This window comes from Citrus sinensis, chromosome 2 (genome assembly GCF_022201045.2).
Source record: "Citrus sinensis cultivar Valencia sweet orange chromosome 2, DVS_A1.0, whole genome shotgun sequence".
In the NCBI taxonomy this organism is placed as follows: Eukaryota; Viridiplantae; Streptophyta; class Magnoliopsida; order Sapindales; family Rutaceae; genus Citrus; species Citrus sinensis.
The window spans coordinates 18,919,929-18,938,345 of NC_068557.1; the positions used below are offsets into that span (position 1 = coordinate 18,919,929).

General features: G+C 34.4%; 1 non-coding gene across 1 annotated transcript; it reads left to right on the forward strand.

The window, feature by feature from the left end:
• Nucleotides 1-15,862: 15,862 nt before the first annotated feature.
• LOC127900503 (small nucleolar RNA R71) lies at nucleotides 15,863-15,966 on the forward strand. The gene has a single exon (XR_008052686.1). It is a non-coding gene; the product is annotated as a small nucleolar RNA R71 (small nucleolar RNA).
• Nucleotides 15,967-18,417: the final 2,451 nt, after the last annotated feature.

Consider the following 18,417-nt stretch of genomic DNA (forward strand, 5'->3'; position numbering starts at 1 on the left):
ACCATGCCTTTATATAATGATTTCAAAAACCAACTCAAGCAACACAAGATTTATGCATGCAATCTTTTAAATTGGTTATATAAATATTGCATGCAACTTATCAAGCCATGCACATTAGATAAATTTCTATTTTATGCATGCTTGTTCCCAAAGTCTTCAATAATCTCCATGTGATGGCCATAAGCTTTTGCATGTGCATGAATTAATTTTATTGGCTTTGGTTTGATCGGCTTGAATTCCACATGCATGTATGCCTAATTGCTTCCTAGTGCTCCACATGAATGCATGCATGATGGATAATTAAATTGCATATTCCTTCATTTGTTTTAATTAGATTTGTTTATTATTTTCCGTTTCTGATTCTTTCAAGCATATTTCTTTCTAAATGTTCCGAATTATTTTCTGTTTAATCCCAAAATATACCTAAAATAAAAAATAGGGCAATTATTATTGCACTACCTTTATTTTACCTTATGTTCATCCAACCACTACAAAATTTTAACATGTACTTTGCACCACATTTCTTTTCACATTTGTATCAACTAGCCACTTTTGCATTAACATTATTAAATAATTTTAATAAAATGACAATTTTACCCCAAATAAATTAAAAGATTATTTTATCTTATAAAAACTTTTAAAATTAAAAATTATAATAATAAAAATATCCTTAAATTTAATAAAAAAATAAATCCCAAATAGAGGTGCTCAACTAATTTTTAATAAATTTAGATTTTACAAAATTTTAATAATTATTTTTATTAAAAATTATAATTTTAAAAAATTTAATAAAAATAAATGAATTTATTTATTAAAAAATTATAATTTTATAAAATTTTATTAAAATAACTGAATTTATTTCTTAAAAGAATAAATCCTAAAATTTTAATAATTTAGGGGATTTTTATTAAATCCCAAAATTTTGCAATTATTTTTATAATTATAATTTTATATTAAAATAATTTTTATTAAAAATAAAAATTCTAATTTTGGAATTTATTTTTATTAAATTTAGGGATATTTTTATCATTATATATATATATTTTAAAGTTTTTATAAATAAAATGGTCTTTTAATTTATTTTGGGGGTAAAATTATCATTTTATTAAAATTATTTAATAGTATTAATGCAAAAGTGACTAGTTGATACAAATGTGAAAAGAAAGGTGGTGCAAAGTACATGTTAAAATTTTGTAGTAGTTGGATGAACCTAAGGCAAAATAAAGGTGGTGTAAAGATAATTTCCTTAAAAAATATAAAAATTAAGATAATAAAATATAATTTAAAAAATTAACTAAAATAATTAAAATATTTAAGACCAAACCAAGAAAAAGATGGAGAAATTAATAGTAAAATACGGAGAAAATATGCACTTATAACTAAACCCAAAAAAATTATTCTAGTTTGGTTTTTCAGTGGTTCGGTTTAGTACTTTTTCTTAGAAAAAACCGATTATTCCAATTTGGTATAAAACCAAATAATTTGGTTTGGTTTTTGATTTAAAATTTCAAATCTAAAAACCAAACAGAAAAACCAAAAAGATAATTTTTAATTAAAAAATGTCTATGTCATATTACGAGTGGGTTGGACTGAATTGGACAGTATTTTATAAAAAAAAAATTGAATAGACTAATGCAGTAACCAAACATAATAAAAATTTCTAAACTGATTTTTTAAAATTCCCAGATCGAACTAACCAAAAATTTCAATTTATTCTGAAACCGAACCGAATCGAATTGTGCCCTCCCCTTATTGATGATAATATTTTTCCTTCATATTGTTTTATGAAACAAATTCATAGTCATCTTTTCATAAAATTTATAGTCTTTCCTCCTATAGGAAATGATATATGATGAAGCAAAATTACTTATTTTTAGTTTTATTGTCCTTCAAAGACAAGATAATGAATAATATCACTAATTTTAGTATAGTTGTTCAGAACATACAGTTAAAGAAATTTTCATCATAATGCAATCCTTCGGGAATGCATTCTAAATTATCTTTCGTTCTATATTATAAAATTCACACTTCAGAATGAATTTTCTTGATTCAAGATTACAAAATATATAATAGTAATTGAATATTAGAATAAGAAATATAAAAAAATAACGATATAAATAATAATGATAAAAGTATGAATTCATCGATAAGTTATTCTAAATTATCAAAATGCATTTACAAATGTAAATATAATTTTAGATAAAAACAAGATAGTACAACTCATACTTTTAAGAGTAAGATAAAGGAGAGATATTACCAAATTTTAAAGAAGACATGTATTGATCTCTTGTGGTTAGAGACTCATGCTAATAACATGTTAAATTATTTATCAATTAGGAGCAAAAGACACAATGTCTGGAAAGAAATTTTATTTAATCTCAAGAGTCTACAAATATAGTAAAAGAAAGAGAGAAAGCAAATAAGAGACATAATGTCTGGAGAGAAATTTTATTCAATCTCAAGAGTATACAAATAAGAAGCAAATGTTTTCTTTTATAGTGATACAATCATAGTGAAGTAATGAAATAGATTATAATGCAAATCAATTTCCACTTCTTAATACCCACTTGAAGAAGAATTTTGAACATAATGTTGATCAAGTGAGATATTCCCAATAATTGGTAGCCTAATGTACTTGATAAATAATACAAGGCCTGGCATCACATATGTTGTAGGTAGATTGAGCAGGTCTACTCAATGTACAAATGAGTATTATTAGATTGCAATAGATAGACTGGCAAGATATTTAATAGGCACCATTGGTTACGAGCTTAAATATGATAGATCTCTAAATCAAATGAGATCAAATCAACTAGTGGTTATATTTTCACCCTCGGTGGAGGTGCATTATCTTGGAAATCATCCAAGTAGACACATATAGCTCGTTTTACTATAGAGTCCAAGTTAATTACTTTAGAAATAGCATGTGTCTGAGACTGAGTGGTTGTGGAACTTCTTAGCAAATCTTCCCATTTCTGCTCACCTTCCTACTGTTGTGCTAATCCATTGTGATTGTCAAACCACTATTGGGAGAGACAGAAGTAAAATGTATAATGGGAAAAATAAACACATATGTACGAGATATAGTATTGTTAAGCAACTGCTTGAATTTAATGTTGTGAACCCAGATTTTGTAAGGTCAAAATCAAATTTGGTCGATCCATTTGACAAAATCGCTAAAGAAGAGTTTAATAGAGATTACGTTGAGAGGGACGGGACTACTGTTTATATCAAAAAACAAGAGTGATGGTAACCTTACCTATATGATTAGAGTTTCCATGAAGTAGATTCATAAAGATTTTCTTTATTTATGAGTACTCCTTATGACGATATAATGCTTATTGTACTGATTAAGTTGAGTAAATGAGCTCTTAATGAACTGTAAAGCCCATATTTTGTATATGGTGGTGTGTCAAAACTACATAGCTTACTTGATAAAAGTTCACCTATATGAGTGTGGAATTGGATCAATTCTTATGAGAGTTTGACAGGCTTCTCTAGAGCACTCATGAATCAAGGGGTTCAAGGCAGCAATACATTGAAAGATTAAATGTGAGCTTTTAGTCCTCTGTTTTACACAAACGGAATACTGGTTGATAGAAACCTTAAATTTTACTAAGTTCTTATGAGACATGGTTAATTATTGAAAGGTGGTTCATAGTTCAAAAGGCACTAGTCCATATACATTAAGCTCTATGAACTATGATGGAGTTGAAAGAAATTAAATATTTTTGAAGTATGTAGTGGCATTGTTAAAGATTTAAGTTGGTATTTCAAAATACCGATATCTCATATTGCTCAAGTAAGAGAGCACAAGTTGATTTAAATTTTAGAGACCAAATATAGTGTGGTAACAAGCCCATTAACAAGAGGCCCACGCGCAAAAATCTAAGCCTAAGAGAGGAGTTTGCTTTGAGAAACTATTAACTGGGCACTAGTGCCCAATAACTCATGGGTAAGGGGGGACCCCCTCCCCTACCATTAAGGTGACATGTACGTGCGCGTGTTGGGTCTCTTTTTATGTTTTTGCACTTTTTTTTTATTTTTTTATTTTAATTCGAATTATATAAATAATTCGATTCCTAATTGAATTAAGATTTAATAAAATATGTGCATAATTATAATTTGGATTTAAATCTATTTAAAGAGCTATTATATCACATAATGGGCATCCGAAATTTGCTCTTTGTTTCTCGCTCTTTCTCTATTTATTTTCTTCATTGTTGTACGTTTTGTTATTCTAAACTATCGTGCTGAAGTACAACGTTATAATAGTAGTCATTCTATCCTGTAGATCAAACCGTCTTTGGTAGTCTTTCATCCACTGAGATATTGTATCTTAAAGAGCAGAATTTAGTCTTAATCAAATGTGTATTTGCTGTTTTCCATTCAAATTTATGCTCTACTTGCTCCATGATCCTTGAAAGTCGACAGCACATCCTTGCAACATATCTTCAAGCGTCTGAATTGTTCTTTCTGATTGGCCATCTGTTTAAAGGTGAAATGATACACTAAATTTTAATTTCGTCCCCATAGCGCTATGTAACTTTTCCCAGAATTTGGAAGTAAACCTTGCACCTCGGTCAGAAATAATAGAAATGGGTACACCATGTAGTCTTACTATCTCCTTTACATATATTTCTGCAAGTTGGTCCATGTGTACGTCATTCGAATAGCCAAAAAGTGAGCAGACTTTGTGAGTCGATTGGCGATCACCCAAATAACATCATGCATTTTTGCAGTCCTTGGAAGACCAATGACGAAGTCCATCGTGATTTCTTCCCACTTCCATTGAGGAACTTGATTGGATTCCAAAAGTCCTGCTGGTCTCTGATGCTCTACTTTGATTTGTTGACAAGTGAGACATTTTGCCACGAATTCAACTATATCATTCTTCATTCCAGGGCACCAACACTGCTTCTTTAAGTCTTTGTACATCTCTTGTTGTGCCAGAATGAAGTGAATATGAGGTTGTATGAGCTTCAAGTAGAATATATTTCTTTATATCTGCATTATCTGGTACACATACCATGCCCTTGAACAAGATGATTCCCCTCTTTGACTTCTTAAATGACGTCTCCTTTAAGTTGGCCTCTACCTTCAAGTTCTTCAAGTAGGAATCGCTTTTTTACCTTTCCTTAATCTTTTCTAATAAGGTTGAGTGAAGCGTCATGTTGGCTAATTTTCCTGCTACTAGCTCGATCTCTGCCTTGCATATATCATTTTGTAATGGGTTAGGTAAAATCTTTAAAGCTGACAGACTTGACTTTCGACTTAGTGCTTCTGCTACCACATTTGCTTTTTTAGAGTGATAGTTTATTTCGCAGTCATAGTCTTTGACAAGCTCTAGCCAACGCCGCTGTCGCATATTTAACTCCTTATGTGTAAAGAAGTATTTGAGACTCTTGTGATCAGTGTAAATCTTACAATGCGCCCCCATTAAATAGTGACGCCATATTTTTAATGCATGCACCACTGTTGCCAACTCCAAATCATGCGTTAGATAATTTTTCTCATATTCTTTCAATTGTCTGGAACCATACGCAATTGACATCTGGGGTCCAGAGTTTAATAAAAAAAAAGCGGAAATTAGAAAGCTCAAAGCCGAATTGACAAGAATTGATGCTAAAAAGACTCGACCTTCCCTTTTTACTCAAACACAAACCACACCAGTACCCCCTCCAATGTTTGAATCGTATGCACCTTTCTATACACCATCCAGACCTCAACAACTTGCTTACAATCAGTTCTTTGGTTTCTCACATCTCTAAGTATATGAGAGCTTTAGTAGTAAACCATTGCCAAAACTTGCATTAATTCAACTTACATGACCAAAACATTGCATTAGGATTCTGTTGTGTAATAGAAACCATAGCACATGCCTGCACACCACACCAACAGTTCTTAGGAATGCATTTAACTTTTCTATGTGGCTGTCTGTTGTGCAAATTTTAATGTACTCGCAAGCGCACGAATCTGTTGTAGTATAGACTAATGGTGACGAGTGTCGATCTCACGAGGAGGTGGATTTTAATTATATATAGAATTAATTTTGTAAATGGGTAGTTGGATTTATGGTGGAAATGATTTGGAATATGCTAATACTTAAATTAAAATGGCGAGAATAAATTCTAAAATTGGAATTGCAATTGAGAGAATAAATTGAAGAGAAAATCTATTAAATTGACGTACTTGGGTATCTGGATCCGTATCAACATGCATCATGGCTAAATAATCCGTATTAATGCCAATTAAATCATGAGGGGGGAATCCACACCTCATGAACCACGCTCTAATCAATATGGTGTTAAGGGCTTATCGTGCCAAATAATAATAACCTTGTACTAGAGGGCCGGTGAAACCAAGGCGGTACTAGACAAGATTAGTATTATTTGTCGACGAGAAGTCAAAACATCCACAAAAACTAGAGGGAAAAAGAAAATAAATTTACCAAATTAAGCCCATGACACATGTTGAGACTTCACCTTCAACCCAAGCTTGAAAGAAAATTAGCCACTCATAATTGAACTAGGGGCAAAATGGGAATTTATTAAAATACGAAGAAAATACAAGATGGAGAAGGAATTACAGAAAATGGATCTAAAAAATGGATTCAGAGATATCAAATTAGGGGGGAGAGGCCCCATTTTTATAGATACATGGAGTAAATCATGGCCATCGGATTAAAAACAGTTTGGACGCTCAGGATTGCGCCACGTCATCAGTCAACAGTCCACGGTTTGACCACGCGGATGAACAGTAACACGGTTTGACCCGACTTTGAACAGTAATGCGGTTTGACCCGGATGAACAGTAATGCGGTTTGGTTGAAAATAATCCTGTGTGATGCATGCACCGTATGCGAGATTTTTCGTCCACTGATATGCTGCCACGTCACCATCAACAGTATATAAGAATTTTAGTCCAACAGGATCGTGACACCTCATCAGTCAATGCCACGTCATCGGTCCGTCTATGTGAACAGTGTCGTAAACAGTAACGTACACGTGAATAGTACCGTACATGTGAACAGTGCCATTTTTCATTTTAGGTTTTCGACCGTCCTGAGTTTAAAAGTGATGTCCGTTTTGCCATCTGATTTCTCGTTTATTGTGAAATGACTATGATGCCCCTAAAATACATAAAATACTTAATTAAAATAAAACACATATAATTAAATCACAAGAAGGTTAAATACATAAAAGTAAGGGTTGTTAGTAAGACTTGAAATGTAAAATGACGGTTTTCTCCTTTATAAATATGCATTTTCTAACACTCAACACACCCCCCAACCAGCTTATTGCTAGTCCCTAGCAAATGAAGTGAAAATAAAATTCAAATTAAAAATGATTTTTTTTTTAAATTCAGAAACACTCGTGTTTATTCAATCAGATTAATGATAGCAATTAAATAAAAGTATAAGCATTATCTCCAGTCTAAAGTAACATCACACCCACATCAACCATCCACATGAATCAGCCCAGTAGACTTTGTTATAGCTACTTTCAAGAATGACATGTCAAACCCCAAAATCTCACTAGAAGTAGTGACACTCTCACAAAGAAATTAAACCCAATAAAAATAGTCACTCCAATGAATGATAATTGAGAGAAAATAATGAAGAAGTGATATCACATGCTCTCACCAAGATGAAATAAATATGCCCTCAGCTTAAAAATAATACGATCTCAAGTCAAATAAAAACTGTTAGTCAACCCAATTTATTTATTTATTATTATTTTTATATGCACCACTACATCTTTTTAGCCCATATAACTAGTTTCTACTTCAGATTATAGTTCCCTAAAATCAGGAAGGACTTTTATTAGGATGTAACGTAGGCTAGGGACATGATTAACAAAGAAAGGAAATAAGGAAAACAAAGTGTACGTTTGAGAAAAATGCAGAGAATTTTTTTTTTTTTTTGGAAGTTGCAAGGTGGATTTCACCTATTATTGTTATTTTTATTCTTTTGAAACAACAACTTTTGTTTTGTTGTTGTTGTTTTTTTTTTTGCTTTTTTTTTTTGGTATAATTTCACTGAACAACATAATTATTTACATTTTCTCAAACATAAATAGGTGATGGAACTTATAAGATATCGGGTAATACTCCAAATCGGAGTGGGTCAAGATGATAAGTTGACAAAGAAAATGTTTTTTTTTTTAAAGGCTCAAAAGGGTTAACTATGGATATTTAATAAAAGGGATGACTAGAAAGGCTCAAACGGATCAAAGATGACCTTTCCATCATCTTTTAGGGCTCTAAATAACCTTCCATATCTACTAGTTAGATGAGCCTCCAAATGTAGTAACACACTTTTTTTTTTAATTTTTTTTTAATTTTTTTTTATTTTATTAAGGGTTAACTCAAAAGAAATCTAGAGATCGTGTATACAATAATAAACTGTTAAGCTGTATAAAGAATGGGCAAAAGGGTTACTCTCCAAGAAAAATGATAGGCTCAAAAACTCACTTGGTACTTATTATGACATGTTCATTCCTTCAAGCAACTCATATATGTCTCCGACATCAACATGTAGAGTAGCAAACATAATGTAACATCACTTAAGACCAAAGATAATACAAATACTAAAATTTAAATTAATCATGTCACCCAATGTTAAAACAAATCACACAAATTTTTTTTTTTTTTAAACAACATTCTACCCCTCAACCTATTCTAAACATGAAAGGAAAATATGCATGCAGAAATGTGAAAATGATGCAAAAAAAAACTAATTAGAAAAAGTACACTTAAAATGATAGAAAAAGAAAATGGTTTTTTTTTAACTAAGAAGATGCGTTTCTAGAGGCACTACACTCCATATTCAGCCATCTTCGACTCAAAAGTTGGAAAATATATATTCATAGAGGAGAAATTAATAAGAAGAAAAATAAACATCAAAACTTAATAAAGAAAAAGAAAATGTGTAAATTTTTTTTTTTGAATTTTTTTTTTCAAACGATGAAGATGCGTTTCTAGAGTAACTACACTCCATATTCAGCCATCTTCAACACAAAAAGTTAGCAACAGTTAGTTTCTACAACAAAAAATCAGTAAAAACCTAACCAAGATTCCACAATTGTCGACTATTCCCTCCCCCCAACCAGAACGAAACATTGTCCTCAATGTTTGAAAGGAAAGAAGTAGAGTTTAGAAGACATCACCTGGGTGGTGCAACACAGAAGAAAATATTTACAGGAGGAGAGTTAAATCTAATTTGTACTTCTTACTGCTGCTACTGTTACCATCATTATTTGGACGCTCCAACACAAAGGTCCAGGGGTCTGGCTCCGGTCTATAAGCTTGTAACAGATCAAGTAGCTCATTAGCAGTGTGAGCGCAAATAAAGAGTTTTTTCACATTAGCGGGAATGAAATAGTTTTTTATTGCATGGTTAAGAAATGCGATAAAGCCATCATAAAAGTTATTGACATTTAACAAACCGATGGGTTTCTGGTGGATGTGGAGATGGGCCCAAGATGCTAGCGTGATAAGTGCCTCTAGTGTTGCAAGATCTCCTGGAAGGAAAATAAAAGCATCAGCATGATTAAGCATTTCAGTTATTCTTTCCTGCATACCTGAGACGACTAACTCTTCTCCAGTTGATGAGTCAGACGAACTGCCCAATGGTTTTAAGACTCTTGGGATGATGCCTAACACTTGACTTCCTCTGATAAAAGCTGCTTCTGAGACCATTTTTGATAACCCTCGATTACCTCTTCCATACACCAAGTGTAATTTTCTCGCTGCTATGCTTCGACCAAGATCTATGGCTGCCTCAACGAACTCTTTATGTTTGCCATATGTAAATCCAGAAAGCACACAAATGTTCTTGAATTGTCTATTGGGAGTAGCTGACATTGTGATACTTCTCAAAAATAATTTGTGAGTGCTTAACAAAAAAGAAATCACATTTAAGAGTCTCGGTGATAGTGGGTTATGGTTGTGTATGAAGTAATATGTCAGTGTCAAATAACGCGTAAAGCACGTGGCTCGCAAGTCAAAAAGAAAACAGTAAAAAGGAAAAAGCAAACAGTAATAAAATTATTAAAGACAATAATGCAAACAATAAGACAATAGTGAAATAAAATAACAATAAAGTAAAAGGATATTTACAGGTAGTTGCGACTGTGGCTCACATCTTCCTCTGGTTTTACGTCCAGAAACGGCTTGAACGCCCTCAATGGGTCGAGGATAGACTTCCTATCCAGTTTTCTTATAAACTGGCAAACAAGGTCGTTTATAGTCAGATTCCCGAGACTATATCGTGCATGCTCTTTCTGGAATAATGGCCATAACTGGAGAATCGCTCCTTGCACATATCCACTGGGATGCGTTTCAAGAGACAAAAGGATATCATCCAATGACTCCTTATTCAAGCCATCCCTAATGAATTGAATCTTATCTTCCCTGTTATCAGACATCATTCCTAAAGAACATGGGTTTTTATTGCAACTCATTCTAGCACACTTATGACAAGCAACAGAAATTCTTCGAGCTCGTCGTTTTCTTGCATAATTTCCTTTACCACAACCAGGCATGTATGCAATAAATTTTGGAGGTAACTCACCTGCCGATCGTACTTTAGCCTCGATTAACCAACGGATGTCAGCAGGTATGTTATTCCTCATGAATAATCGCATGCGTTCGGACCGAGCTTTATAGATCGTAAGGAGGGCATTCTGAGGAAGTGAAGGGAATCGCTTGTGAAGCTTCGCTAGAATCTCGTTTTTGTCCATACCTTCGCCTCAGAATATCAGTTATTATGGGAAACTGAAGTAACCGACTTGATTGTCACGGAGTACCGTTATCCGCCACTTCACCGGGGTAACAAACTAAAGCACACAAATAGAAAACAAATGAAAACACACAAAGAAAATTAAAATCGTCATCTTATTGAATTTACCTCAAGCTCCAACTGGATGTCGTAAACACTTCTCTCAATGTCTCGGAGTTGGCGTTCTAAACCTTCAACATAGGCTACTAACTCTGGTGGTTGTAGAACCCAAATGCGTTGTGTTTTACAAAATTGAATCTGCCTTTTGAGATGAGTTTTGACACATTGAAGTGGTTTAAGAATGTTCAGGAGGAACGGTCTAAGTATGAGACTCATGATTAAAAATGATAAGAGAAAACTTAATGGTAAAATAAACACACTTATGCAAAAACAATTTCAATTAGCAAAAGAATAATAATAAAAAGAAAGAAAGAAAAATCAAATCAACGAAAAGAAAAATATCAATTCAAATTTGGTGGGTCACTCAAATTTATTTCGGTGTCTTCGTCATGTGGTTGGTACTCTAGATATGGCTTTAATCTTTGACCATTAACTTTAAACGTGACACCGTTCTTTGGGTCCTTAATTTCAATTGCCCCATGTGGAAAAACAGTATGAACAATAAAGGGACCAGACCAACGAGAGCGTAACTTACCTGGGAATAGGTGCAAGCGAGAATTGAATAAAAGCACTTTCTGACCTGGAATGAACGATTTTCTCATAATTTGCTTATCATTGAAGACTTTCATTCGTTGCTTGTAAATCTTGGCATTTTCGTATGCATCATTGCGAATTTCTTCAAGTTCTGCCAGCTGTAATCTTCTTTCTGAGCTGGCTTGCTGCATGTCAAAATTGAATTTCTTAATGGCCTAATATGCACGATGCTCGAGTTCCACAGGTAAGTGGCAAGCTTTTCCATACACTAGCCTGTAGGGTGACATCCCAATCAGGGTCTTGAAAGCCGTTCTATATGCCCATAAGGCATCATCAAGTCTTAATGACCAATCTTTTCTGTCCGGCCTCACCGTCTTTTCTAATATGTGCTTTATTTCTCGATTGGAGATCTCAACTTGGCCACTGGTTTGCGGATGATACGGGGTCGCCACTTTGTGTGTGATTGAATACTTTGTCAAAAGTGCTTTGAATGCTTTGTTACAAAAGTGGGCACCACCATCACTGATTATTGCTCGAGGGAATCCAAAAATTGGAATTAGTGGCATCATATTCCTTCGCGTAATGCTCCTCATTCGTTGACACCTATCACATGAAGAACAGAAAGTGTAAGAGTCTCGAAATATAGATGGCCAATAGAAACCACATTGTAAAACTTTAGTCGTTGTTTTCTTAGCACTGAAATGGCCTCCACAAGCTTGTTCATGGCAGAATGAAAGAATATTCTGAATTTCATTTTCTGGGACACATCGTCTAACAATTTGGTCTGCACAATACTTGAACAAATAAGGGTCATTCCAAAAGAAATTATTTATCTCTGCAAAGAATTTAGCCTTATCTTGCTTGGTCAATTGCTCTGGAAGTTTACCTGTAACAAGATAATTAACTATATCAGCATACCAAGGTAATACTTCCACACTCATTAATTGTTCATCTGGAAATGACTCTTTTAATGGTAATGGCTCTGTAATTGTGTCAAAATGGAGACGAGAGAGGTGGTCTGCCACAATATTTTCTGTCCCTTTCTTATCTTTGAATTCCAAGTCAAATTCCTGCAAAAGTAACACCCAACGAATTAGTCTAGCTTTTGCATATTTTTTTGTGAGAAGATATTTAAGAGCAGCATGATCTGTGAACACGATTATTTTACAACCAATGAGATAAGATCGAAATTTCTCTAATGCAAACACTACTGCTAGCATTTCTTTTTCAGTAGTTGAATAGTTCAACTGTGCATCATTCAATGTCATACTAGCATAGTAAATAACATGCGGAATTCGATCAACTCTTTGTCCTAATACTGCTCCTACTGCATAGTCAGATGCATCACACATTAGCTCAAATGGTAAGCTCCAGTTTGGGGCCTGAATGATGGGTGATGATGTCAACAAATGCTTTAATTTTTCAAACGCAATAAGACATGAATCATCAAAGACAAAAGGTACATCCTTAGCAAGTAGATTGCATAAGGGTCTAGAAATTTTGCTAAAATCTTTAATGAAACGTCTATAAAAACCAGCATGCCCAAGGAAAGATCTTACTTCTCTGACTGTTTTGGGTGAAGGAAGATTAGAAATGAGATCCACCTTGGCTTTGTCAACCTCAATACCTTTACTCGAAATGATGTGACCGAGAACAATACCTTGTTTTACCATAAAATGGCATTTCTCCCAATTTAAGACCAAGTTCTTCTCGATACATCTCTGCAAAACTAGTGTTAAATGATGTAAACATTGATCAAACGAGTCACCAAAGACAGAAAAGTCATCCATAAAGACTTCAAGAAATCGTTCAACCATATCAGAAAAAATACTTAGCATGCATCGTTGAAATGTAGCAGGTGCATTACATAATCCAAATGGCATTCTCCTATATGCAAATGTGCCAAAAGGGCAAGTGAAAGTAGTTTTCTCTTGATCTGTTGGTGCTATGGGAATCTGATTATATCCTGAGTAGCCATCTAGAAAGCAATAAAATTCATGGCCTGCTAATCTATCAAGCATTTGATCAATAAATGGTAAAGGAAAATGGTCTTTACGTGTGACAGAATTCAACTTCCTATAATCAATACATACACGCTATCATGTAGTTACTCTAGTGGGTATCAATTCATTATCAGCATTCGTAACTACTGTGACTCCTGACTTTTTGGGGACAACTTGTACAGGACTGACCCATGAACTATCAGAAATGGGGTAAATGATACCTGCGTCTAATAGCTTAAGGACTTCAATTCTAACAACTTCTTTCATGTTAGGATTTAACCGACGTTGCATTTCCCTAGTAGATTTAGCATTTTCATCAAGGTAAATGTAATGCATGCAGTCTACTGGGTTTATACATTTTATGTCTGCTATGGTCCATCCTAATGCTCCTTTGTGCTCTTTTAAAACATCCAACAACTTACCTTTTTGTTTGTCATTGAGGGATGATGAGATGATTACCGGCAGAATACTTTCTTCTCCCAAAAATGCATATTCCAGAGTGTTGGGTAATGGTTTGAGCTCGAGTTTTGGTGGTGATTCTGATGATGGGATGAGTTTCTTCTCTGATGGTGCTAGTTGTTCAACTCTTGACTTCCATTTATTAGTGTCCATGGATGGTGCTGAGTCAAGCAGGGCATTGACCTCATCGACCGATCTGTCAATATCAAAATCCAAACCAAAGTGAGTTAAACATGTTTGTAAAGGATCATCACTAAGGTTTGAAACAAAAGTATCATCAACTAATGCTTCAATTAAATCCACATCAACAATTCCATCATTTGCACTGTGAGGTTGTTTGGCAATGTTGAAGATGTTCAGCTCCATAGTCATGTTGCCGAAGGACAACTGCATATTTTCGGTCCTACATTGAATGTGAGCATCCGCAGTTGCCAAGAAAGGTCGGCCTAGAATAATGGGGATGTGCTTCCTTGAATCATGTATTGGTTGAGTGTCAATTACAATGAAATCAACAGGAAAATAAAACTTGTCTACCTGGATAAGTACGTCCTCCACAATACCGCGAGGTATTTTCGTGGACCGATCTGCAAGCTGTAACACCACTGGAGTTGGGTGTAATTCTTCCAGTCCAAGTTTCACAAATACTGAATAAGGCAACAAATTTACACTAGCTCCTAAATCCAATAAAGCATTCTCAATTGTGTGGTTCCCTATACTACATGAGATAATGGGGGAGCCTGGGTCTTTGCATTTTAAATGAATTTTATGTTGGAGTATAGAACTAACATTTTCTGTTAAAAATGCCTTCTTTTGAACATGCATGTTTCTCTTTTTAGTACAAAGGTCTTTAAGAAACTTGGCATAAGATGGAACTTGTTTAATAGCATCAAGCAAAGGGATGTTAACACTTACCTGTTTGAAGATTTCAAGAATCTCACCTGTGGATTTTCCCTTCTTGCCTTTCGCTAACCTCTGAGGAAATGGAGCTTTGGAAACGTATTTTCGTGGGTTGGTTTCTTCTTTCTCCTCCGGTGATGAGTCTTCAATATTCACAGGTACAATTTGATTTTCTTTTGTCACCGGCATCTCCACTTTGTTGTCGACTTTTTTTCCTTTTCGTAAGGTCATGACTGCTTTGACCTCTCCATGCTGCTGTGGTGAACTGGTACTTACTTCATGTACTCCTTTAGGATTAGGCACTGGTTGACTTGGAAATTTCCCTTTCTCAACAGTCATTGCCAAGGTCTGAACTGAAGAAGCAAGTTGTCCCACCATTTTCTCGAGGCTTGAAACTGATTGGACTTGTGAATTGAAGCCTGCTCTCAACTCATTTTGTAGTCCATCAATGGTGCGGTTCTGTTGCTCAATCGTGGAGTGAGTAACATTCTTGAAATTCTGGAATGCATCCTCCCATGGTCTAGACTGAGTGTAGTTCTGGTTCTGATTGTATGGTCTAAATGGTGGCTGAGAGGCTTGAGGATTTTGTGGAATTGGTGGACCTGGAGCTGCTGGTCCGTTCTGTTGGAATCATTGAGACCATGAAAAATTGGGGTGGTCTCTCCATCCAGGGTTATATGTGTTGGAGTATGGGTTGTAATTCGATGGTTTTCTCATTACACCTATGGCATTGGCTTGATCTGAGTATGAGTCATGGTCATGTGGCTCTGTTGATTTAGCAGTCGATAACGATGCTATTTGTCGAGAGAGACCTTCAATTATCGCTTTGACTTCTTTAATTTCTGAACTTGACTCGTCAATGTGAACCTCATTTACTCCCTTAATTCTTCTAGTATTCCTGAGTGATCGACTCCGTTGTTGGGAATTATCCGCTTGTCGCTGGAAGAATTCCCAAATCTCTGATGCACTTTTTGACATTAGCTCTCCTCCACTTGTTGCCATTAGCCATTCTTGCACATTTGGCAGTAATCCCTCCAAAAAGTATTGGCATTGGTGCCATTTCTCGTACCCATGATGTGGACACTTCAAGAGTAGCCCATTGAATCGCTCCCATGTTTCGAAAAATTGCTCGTCCTCTCTCTGGGTAAACTCCGAGATTTCCCTGCGAATAGCATTGGTTTTATGCACTGGGAAATATTTATTCAAAAATTTAGTTACCATTTGTTCCCATGATGAAATGCTATTGGCAGGCAATGTATTAAGCCATGAACGAGCTCTATCCTTTAAAGAAAATGGGAATAATCTGAGTTTAACATCATCGTCTGAAAAATTTTCATATTTAAAAGTTTGACAAATGGCATGAAAATCATTCAGATGATTATATGGGTCCTCATTTTCTAAGCCATAGAATGTGGGGAGACAATTCAGCACACTAGGTTTTAGTTCAAAACTTCTAGCAGCTACATTTGGGTATCTTATGCATGATGTGCTCAAATTAGCTAAGGGACTAAAATAGTCCTTAAATGGCCTCTCTTGTGGTGCTTGTAAATCCATTCCAAATTTATTTTTAATGTGCTTTTGTGTGCGAAGTGTTTTCTCAAGTTCAAGGTCTATAGGTTCAAGATTAGGTAATAATGACCTACGACCATGCATGCAAAACAAATAAAATAAAAATAAAGATGGGAACAAAACAAATAAAAATAAAGAAGAGGGAGAAATTACGATACTAACCTTATTGCGCTATTACAACCTTTCTATAAAAATACACAAAAATAAATACGTAAAATAAATTAACTAAAAATTAAATTAATAAAATAAAATAAAAATTACAAAGAAAATTAAATTGAAAATTAAATTACAAAATGTTAAAGAAGAGAAAAAGAAAAGAAATACTAACCTTTATATGTAGATTCACTTTTTTTTTCTTTTTTTTAATTAAAAAAATACAAGAAAACAAATAAAAGAAATTATTCAAAAAAATTAATTCTATGAATTAAAATTACTTACCTCCCCGGCAACGGCGCCAAAAACTTGTTGTGCAAATTTTAATATACTCGCAAGCGCACGAATCTGTTGTAGTATAGACTAATGGTGACGAGTGTCGATCCCACGAGGAGGTGGATTTTAATTATATATAGAATTAATTTTGTAAATGGGTAGTTGGATTTATGGTGGAAATGATTTGGAATATGCTAATACTTAAATTAAAATGGCGAGAATAAATTCTAAAATTGGAATTGCAATTGAGAGAATAAATTGAAGAGAAAATCTATTAAATTGACGTACTTGGGTATCTGGATCCGTATCAACATGCATCATGGGCTAAATAATCTGTATTAATGCCAATTAAATCATGAGGGGGGAATCCACACCTCATGAACCACGCTCTAATCAATATGGTGCTAAGGGCTTATCGTGCCAAATAATAATAACCTTGTACTAGAGGGCCGGTGAAACCAAGGCGGTACTAGACAAGATTAGTATTATTTGTCGACGAGAAGTCAAAACATCCACAAAAACTAGAGGGGAAGAGAAAATAAATTTACCAAATTAAGCCCATGACACATGTTGAGACTTCACCTTCAACCCAAGTTTGAAAGAAAATTAGCCACTCATAATTGAACTAGGGGCAAAATGGGAATTTATTAAAATACGAAGAAAATACAAGATGGAGAAGGAATTACAGAAAATGGATCTCAAAAATGGATTCAGAGATATCAAATTAGGGGGGAGAGGCCCCCTTTTTATAGATACATGGAGTAAATCATGGCCATCGGATTAAAAACAGTTTGGACGCTCAGGATTGCGTCACGTCATCAGTCAACAGTCCACGGTTTGACCACGCGGATGAACAGTAACACGGTTTGACCCGACTTTGAACAATAACGCGGTTTGACCCGGATGAACAGTAACACGGTTTGGTTGAAAATAATCCTGTGTGATGCATGCACCGTATGCGAGATTTTTCGTCCACTGATATGCTGCCACGTCACCATCAACAGTATATAAGAATTTTAGTCCAACAGGATCGTGACACCTCATCAGTCAATGCCACATCATCGGTCCGTCTATGTGAACAGTGTCGTGAACAGTAACGTATACAGTACCGTACACGTGAATAGTACCGTACATGTGAACAATGCCATTTTTCATTTTATGCTCCTCCTAAGGTTTTCGACCGTCCTGAGTTTAAAAGTGATGTCCGTTTTGCCATCTGATTTCTCGTTTATTGTGAAATAACTATGATGCCCCTAAAATACATAAAATACTTAATTAAAATAAAACACATGTAATTAAATCACAAGAAGGTTAAATACATAAAAGTAAGGGTTGTTAGTAAGACTTGAAATGTAAAATGACAGTTTTCTCCTTTATAAATATGCATTTTCTAACACTCAACACTGTCCTCTAACTACAGAACTTGAGCTATAACTCGATGCCATTTGTAAAAGAGAAAAGGAAAAGTTGTGAGCTTGAATGTGTGGATTATTTATTTGATGGACTATATGAGCGGATTTTGTAGATGTATAAGTAGGTTTTTAACTTCAATTTGGTTGGTAATGGTTGTAATTAGGACAAATGAATGGCATAATTGTTTGCTTTAATGTGCAGTTATGGGTT